The sequence below is a fragment of the Bos grunniens genome, chromosome X, assembly GCF_055505025.1.
Source record: "Bos grunniens cultivar Pamir isolate PY7600 chromosome X, Bosgru_T2T1.0, whole genome shotgun sequence".
Classification (NCBI taxonomy): domain Eukaryota; kingdom Metazoa; phylum Chordata; class Mammalia; order Artiodactyla; family Bovidae; genus Bos; species Bos grunniens.
In genome coordinates this window covers 11150993-11159197 of record NC_141194.1, presented here as the reverse complement: position 1 = coordinate 11159197, position 8205 = coordinate 11150993, and the positions used below count along the sequence as shown (strand labels likewise).

General features: G+C 40.4%; 1 long non-coding RNA gene across 1 annotated transcript in view; it reads left to right on the top strand.

Moving 5' to 3' along the window:
• The first annotated feature begins 6394 nt into the window (after nt 1-6394).
• LOC147339775 (uncharacterized) overlaps nt 6395-8205 on the top strand; it is a 34901-nt gene continuing 33090 nt past the window's right edge. The window contains exon 1 of the long non-coding RNA XR_015159046.1: nt 6395-6731. This is a non-coding gene — a long non-coding RNA (uncharacterized LOC147339775). The remainder of the gene's footprint in view (nt 6732-8205) is intronic.

Genomic DNA, 8205 nt, shown 5'->3' with positions numbered 1-8205 from the left:
TCACAGACCTAAACACACAGCACCAGTGACTGGAAAACGACTAATGCGGCACCACTGCACCTTACCTGCCTTTCACTGGAGGATTAGTTCGGACCCTGAAATAACTTTAATCTTCAACAAGAAATCCTGTTGGGACGCTATGAATACCAAAGCGTTAAATACAATAATCACTCTTATTACCCCCAAATGAGCTGCCCAGGAACCAGAGGTAAGTAAATTCAGGAGTCAGGGATCCCAGTCACTGACAGTAATTCATCAGCCACTGGCAAGAAGAACGCTAAACATGAGATTCCCCAAACCCAAGCTTACCCCCAGCCCTCCCCACCCCAGGAGACAGATTTATCTTTCTAGTTATATATTCCCTTGGCCGTTGATGTAATTAGTGTATAATAACTGTGTACATATCAACTCACAGAAAAAACAGCGGACGTGCTAGTCGACTTGGCTGGGGGCCATCTCTTCAGCAGGGTGAGAAAACCAGGTATAAACATCTGTTATTAACTGTATATTTTAAAAGTGTTTTGTGTCTCCTGGGTTACTGATTCCCATTGAAAGCAGTACAATATCAAGACTCCTATTTTTCTGAGCAGCAGTGAGGAGATAACAAGCTTTAAAACATCTGCATTAGGCTCCTCAGTTCTGCTGCTTGTGTTATGAAATTTATTTACTAAGACATCTGCTGTCTTATACACACACTGCTTTTCTTGGTTTCATTCTCATTGAGATGAGCAGGTTTCATTTAAACTGTGTTATTGCAAATACTAAGGCTTTTGCAAGTTGAGAGCTCTAAATAAAACTGGCCATAGCTTTTGTTTTTATGAATAAGCAGTTGCCAATTCCTGTATTAAATCTCACTATTAAATGGACTATGACTTGCGATTTTTAAAAAAGTGGCCATTCGCTCAAACCTGCTTGTTTGTGCTGGTTACTTTTCTTGAAATTAATTTAAGAAATTGATTTCTTAATATGACAAATTGGAAATTGGGTCTGTGCGCCACTTGCCTGCTCCCCAAACCCTTAGGATTAAATCACTGTGCATGACAGAAAATGACAATATTTCTCTGCAAGATGAAAAGTCAAATCATTCAAAACAATTATCCAAGCTCACTGAATTAAGAAAATCACCTTGCCAGAAAAAAAAATATATATACCCCATTCCAAAATCATTTTGGATGGTTATACTAGATTTTTTAAAAATAAACTTCCTTTTCAAAAGTTTTACCTAAGCCCCAGAACTCAGCTGGAACGGCTTTTTCTTCTTTCTCACTCAGTTGCCTCTTATAATTGAGCATTCCGCAGTATTACTAAAATTCCCCTGCAAGTCTGTTAAACACTTTCACGTTTCCCTGTTTAATTACATTCAGACCTCAATTTTTGTCCACATATAGAATAGAGCCAAATTTTAACTCAATCGACCACAATGCCTTTGACATAAAGCCTTTCTACATAGTCCCTGCCTTATATATAAATAGACATATGCTAACTTGTCAAAATGCAAGAGTGGGCTGCTTTACATTGTCTAGAACAAAGAGCTCAGCTCAGCTTCTTTCTTTTCTCAGTGTCTCAGAAGGTGTCCTTTATTACATGTGCAGGATGGAAGGATTTTTGCTGCCGCATGAATGAAAAATGATACCTTCAGACTGCCTTTTTTGTGACAAATTGCACTTCTACAGACTATCACTCCGCCTGTAGTTTTTGGAACCCCACTTAAAGTTACTATTGACATCCTTGGGGGCTCGGCATTCTCGCGAAGCACCCCAGGGTTCCTTTCCACTCTGCGGAGTGCAACAAAGATGAGAAAGTTTGCTCATCGTGGTAGGAGAGAAACTCCTGTGTAGTTAAAAAAAAAAAAAAAAGCCAACGCCCCCCACCCCCTCCTCAAACCACCAAAACACTCTAAGGTGCGAAAATCACTGCCTCTGTGGATTCTCGGGGTACAAAACAGGCAGGAAAAGTTGTCTGGAGGTATTCGCGAAGCCTGGTGTTTGTTCAGGAAGGAGCTGTGGGGTGAGAGGCTGAGCGACGCCTCTGCCTCCACTTCCTGGGTGAGACCAGCGAGGCGTGCCCCTGAGCAGCAGCATACAGAGAGAGATCGGTAAGACCCACCGGCTTCCCCATTTTTCCCAGGACGGGGTTTTTGTTCCTCAACTGTGATCTGGAAGAGGCAAACCTGTAGGTCCTCCAGGCAGCCTGCCTCGGATCAGCTGAATGGCTGGTGCGATCAGGAAGCTTGCTCTGTCCAGCTCGGAATCACTCCCCGTCTCTGGGCTGTGTGCTCATATGCCTCCCAGTCAGCGCAAAAATCCGCCAAACTCAGGTCAGCCTAACAGGTTTCCTTATATAGGTAAACACGAATTGCATTCCTGGTGAAAGAAGTTAACTAGGAAGCCTGGTAACCTGATTAACTCTACACACGCCAGAGTGGCTCAGCGTCAGCCAGCCTGAGGAGGCTTTGGTTGCAGTACAAAGGGATTTGTGCAATTTAATTAAGATCATCTTTATTCCAGCAGTCTGTAAAATTGGCCCTTCTAGTGTAACTGTGAGTCAACAGCTAGTGTTTTATATCATGAGCTATGACCGACCTTCTATTATATAAAGGCACTGTAGGGAGAAAAACCAAAGCATAGGATATTATCAGTTGTCTTTTATGTTTTTAAAACCAGGGTAACTTTTCTTGAAATTATTTTCAAAGAAGTGAATAGAACGTATGATGGGACGAGAATACGAATAAACCTCTATCAAGTAAGACCCCCCAATGCCTTATAGGAACATAGTAACTAATAGTTATTCAACTTTTCCAGGCCTTTAGTAGATAATACAATAAGATCATTTAGAGTTTACTCCTTTTACAATGCAGTAATTGCCACTTTTTTTTAAGGGTGAAATGACACATAATATCTATTTATTCCCTGAAATAACCCTCCTGAGCCCACATATTAAAGTGTTTGATGGTTTCAGGAAAGAAATCTAAGACTTGTGAATTTGCATAATTACATGGAAAAACATTTAAACAACCTCTTAGACTTAAGAAGATAAGAAGATGTATCTTTAAAAGTACTCTGTGAAAGGTTTAACTCTAGGCTCAAAACAGTTTTTAAATGTAAGTATGTAACACATCCATTGTCTAATAATTGGCTCTTCTCCTCTACATTTGGCTACAATTGGCTCTTCTTCTCTACACAGGCCTGTAGAGAAAAGTAATAATTCTTTTTAAGTCTAACCAATTCCACTGAAGTCTCACTATGAAGAACAGACTCAAGACTTAGTATCTGAGTGCTGGAGGTGAAGACTGCCTGCTAAATAAAGCTTATCTTAAAATGAATCATTTGTTTCTATTTCATCCACTGGTTGACTGCTCCTTGAGTAGTGTGGATCTTAGCAAAAATAGCTCAGTGTTGTGTCTTTGGTCTCTGCTCAGGGAAGAGGAGAGAATAAATGTTTACAGGCTACCGAAGCCAGCACCGACACAAACCTATCATGAAGGGTTTCTGTTAAGAGCAGGAGACTGCAAAACAAACAAACAAACACCACACGGGCATTTTCCAACGGGCAAAGACTTTTCCATACCATTTTTCTTTATATCTCTACTGGAAGCGTGTGTTATTATTTCCTTTTCAAGATAACAAAATTGACGTGCAGTGATAAGTGACTGGTCTAAAGTCTCATGATCCATTTTGTGGCAGATCCAAAATCTCAGATCTTCTAGAATTTACCTCCAATAGAATTTTCAAAAATAAAATCCACTTGAAGAGACAGAAAAACATTCAAATGGCAGATTTCCATGTTCAAATATCATTTTTAAGAATCATATGTCCAGAGAGTTTAAAGGTAACATACCAACTGATTAAAATACTTTTATGAAGTCATAACTTACTGCTAAAATGATTGCCTTTACCTGACTCCAGAATCATCCTAAAATGAGATATTAGGTGCATTTTTATTGAATATAAATTTGGGTTATAAAACATTATGAAAATATAACTTTGCAAATATTGCACACGTTTTTCTGTTCAGAGTACACACATTTCTATGATATCAAGTTAAGACTCATCTTGACTGCCCCACTGGAAGGAATATTAGTGTTTTCTATTTATTGGGTTTTCATTAATCTTAAATAAAACTCTGTGTGCCATGCTAGGTAAATGGCTTTCACTAATATAGTCCATTTATGATCCTGCGCCCTTTATGTTCTTATAATTCCCGCTGAAGCAAGTTCTGTTTGTGCAGGAACTTTAGACTTTATTAACATGTTGATGCAAGACAAAGAATGCATTTTTTCTCCAGGGCAGGCTAAACCTTTAAGTGCCTTAAGCTGGCCTCCAAATTTGTTCTTACAATTCTAAGCAAACAATCATTTGGGCTTTAAACATAAAATATCTTAGGCTATAATTATTGAATTGAAAGGTCAAAATGAAATTTGGATATGAAAGTAGCCTATTTCAAAGTGGGAATATAACCCTCTGCTAAATCCATCTTGGATGCCTCAAGAAATGGTTTGGGAAAGACAGGGTCAGGGAAGCAACATGAATTCAACCTAACCATAGAGGACCCCAATGAGAGAATACATACAGCTGAATCATTATACCATGCCCCCAAAATAGCATTTATGGGAAATGAAATAAAATACAAGACCTACTTGAAGGGGAGAAAATATCATTGTGGTTTAAAGAAAACATCAGGGGATAGATTTGAGAAATTCCCAATGACATATAACTAATGAGTAGCTGAGCTGTAATTCAAATCTCAGTCCGTCAGACTCTAGAACATTTGCTCTTTCTACTGAAGCCTGGGTGCACCATGCTATCCAAGAAAGAGCAAATGCCTGAGAAGCAGAATGCTCCCATTCTGGTTCCATCTCTTCGTGGTGTCACCTTGGGTAAATTACTTGTAATGTTTCTGAGCCTCACCTCCAAAACAGACATAAAAAGGGCTGCCTATCTCAAAGATGATGGAAAGTATCAAATTCAAATCATTCCATGTATTTTTTGACACTTCTATGGTCCGGGCATTCTGCTAGGTCCCAGGAATACAACCAGGAGCAAGTGAGGCATGTCCCAACTACATCTTAAAGAAAGCCTGTGCACATGAATATTATGGAATGTGAAGCTCTAATGTTTCCCTAAATTTCTCCTAACAGAAGGATGTTTCGTTGAAGCTCCACATTAATACAGAAGTGAAAGAAGGAAAGTGTTAGTCACTCAGTTGTGTCTGACTCTGTGACCCCATGGACTGTAGCCTGCCAGACTCCTCTTTCCACGGGATTCTCCAGGCAAGAATACTGATGTAGGTAGGTAGCCCTTCCCTCCTCCAGGGGATATTCCCACCCCAGGAATCGAACCCATGTCAGCCTCCAGGGAAGCCCCAATATAGAAGTATTAATAGGCAAATGCCCAAGCTCATTCTATCACTATAGTGAGTGCAGGTTACTCTCAGTAGCCAGAGGCCGGTCTTACCATGATTAGAAGTGGTGAATCTGGGCTGAGTTGACTTAAATTAAATATTAGGGAAGGTAAAACCTCCATCATAATGACTATATCCTTATATCAAACAATAGAGGAGAACCAGGGCATTCAATTGGAGAAGGCAATGGCACCCCACTCCAGTACTCTTGCCTGGAAAATCCCATGGACAGAGGACCTGGTAGACTGCAGTCCATGGGGTCGCTAAGAGTCGAGTACAACTGAGCAACTTCACTTTCACTTTTCACTTTCATGCATTGGAGAAGGAAATGGCAACCCACTCCAGTGTTCTTGCCTGGAGAATCCCAGGGACGGGGGAGCTTGGTGGGCTGCCGTCTATGGGGTCGCACAGAGTCGGACACGACTGAAGTGACTTAGCAGCAGGGCATTCGATTGAAAAATACCTTGAAGGTGCTTAGGAAGCTGGATGTACATGGAGTTGTTTTTATCATTAATTCATATATAATACAGCTTCCCAGGTGGTGCTAGTGGTAAGGAATCCACCTGCTAATGCAGGAGATGAAAGAGCTGTGGGTTCTATCCCTCATCTGGGAAGATCCCCTGGAGCAAGGAATGGCAACCTACACCAGTACTCTTGCCTGGGAAATCCCATGGACAGAGGAGCCTGGTGGGCTACAGTTCATGGGGTTGTAAAGAGTTAGACACAACTGAGCACACGCACATATATAAAAACAGGATGCAAAAGCATAAAAAAGATTCCCTAAATATGTTAGCCAGTTATCTATCGATCTATTTATTATTAAGTAACTTCTATGCAATAAACATTTAAGTGGTATGCACAGTGGATAAGGTTCTGCGAGGGATATACACAGAAAAGGATCCATAGGAAAAGAATGGTCCCGAGCTTTAATGGAGCTTTCTAGAAAAATGTTATGGTGCTCAAGAGCTGTTATCAGGCAAGATGGGTGAGGTTATGCTCTGGAAACAAGCCACTCCCAGGTCTCAGTTGCTTATAACAACAACGGTGTGTTTCTCACTCGTGCTGCACGTCTATGCAGATCTCTAGGGAGGGGTCTCTATTCACAGTCACTCAGGAGCCCAACCTGATGAAGGTTCCTTTCAACACGTACTTCCACGGTTGCCAAGACAGGAAACGCGGACCTGGTGAATCATGAACTGCCTTTCAAAACTTCACTCCCTAAAGGATGCAAACTTCCGCTCACCTTTCACTGGCCAAAGCAAGTCCTCCAGCCCTCCTTAATTTCAGAGCAAGACAGGAGAACCAGAATACATGATGAGCAGACACAACAGGTATGGCAAACCCATCCACTTAGAGGAATGGGTCCGTTAAGTAAGTAGGCATGCTCATGACCACTATGGTATCATGACTGGCATCTGAGGTTTGGCCATCACTGACGAGATCCAATTGTCAGAGGAGTGGGAGCTTAAAAGTGGACTCAGTTTATCAATGGTTCTGGCAGAACCTTGTGGGAAACAGTGACATTTTAAAAGGATGTCCTGAGGTAGGCTCTTCTTAATATTTCCATCACTTGTTTGAGTGATGAAATAAAAGACAAGTTGATTTAATTTGCAGATGGTGCCAAATTGGATAGCTAACACCTCAGAGGATTGTGTTATAATTCAAAATGACCTTGAAGAGATGGGGGGAAATAATGTTAAGAAAGAAGCTTGGGTTCAATAGTGATAAATAAAGGATGGAAATGAAAGATCTACAAAATGGATGGGAGAAAAACTATATTGGGCCATTATTAGCCTATAAATTGAATATATACTGGTAGCTTAGCACTTTTACTTGTAAAGCCTGTGGTATGGGGATGTAAGCCATGTAAACACAGGGAAATAGGCATTCTTAAAATATTTCTTTATTGGAGATTCACATTTTTAGAAATAAGAAAACAGCAAATTCAGAAGCAAAAGTTGAAATTTCCAAAAGACTTAAGTGTCTTAGGTCAGGAGTGGGCAAAATTTTTTTCTGTGAAGGGCAAGATAGTAAATATTTTTTACTTTGCCAGCTGTACACCTCTCTATTGCAGCTATCTATTCAGCTACTGTGGTCCAAACCAGCCACAGATAATATGGAAATGAATGTGTGTGGCTGTGTTCCAATAAAACTTTATTTACACAACTGGGCGGCCAACCTTGGGCTACACTTTGCAGACCCCTAGTCTCTACGTTATGAGAACTGTCTCAGAACAGCAAGGTGAATTTATTGCATGTGCCCAGAGGCAAGAGGAACCCTATTTTGGCCTAGTTCATTTAATAGTCCTTTACACACAGGTGCTAGTGAATAAATTGGTGAAATAAATTAAACTAAATTAGGAATAATGTTATTCCACTGGTTTCCTTATTAAATATTCAGAAAGAACTGGACTATGTGATCCTTGAAAATATCATAAAAATAAAATCTAAAATATAATTTGCCTTTTCAATGTGTTAAATATTTATCAGTTACATTGTTTTTCAAGTATAAAAATATTAATGGTTAAAAATATAATGAAACCTAGAAAAGAAGGATTATGATAATGAAATTACAGGGAATAAAACTTGCAAAGCAGAATATATACATCAGTTCAGTTCAGTCACTCAGTCGTGTCCGACTCTTTGCGACCCCATGAATTGCAGCACGCCAGGCCTCCCTGTCCATCACCAACTCCCAGAGTTCACCCAAACTCATGTCCATTGAGTCGGTGATGCCATCCAGCCATCTCATCCTCTGTCGTCCCCTTCTCCTCCTGCCCCCAATCCCTCCCAGCATCAGAGTCTT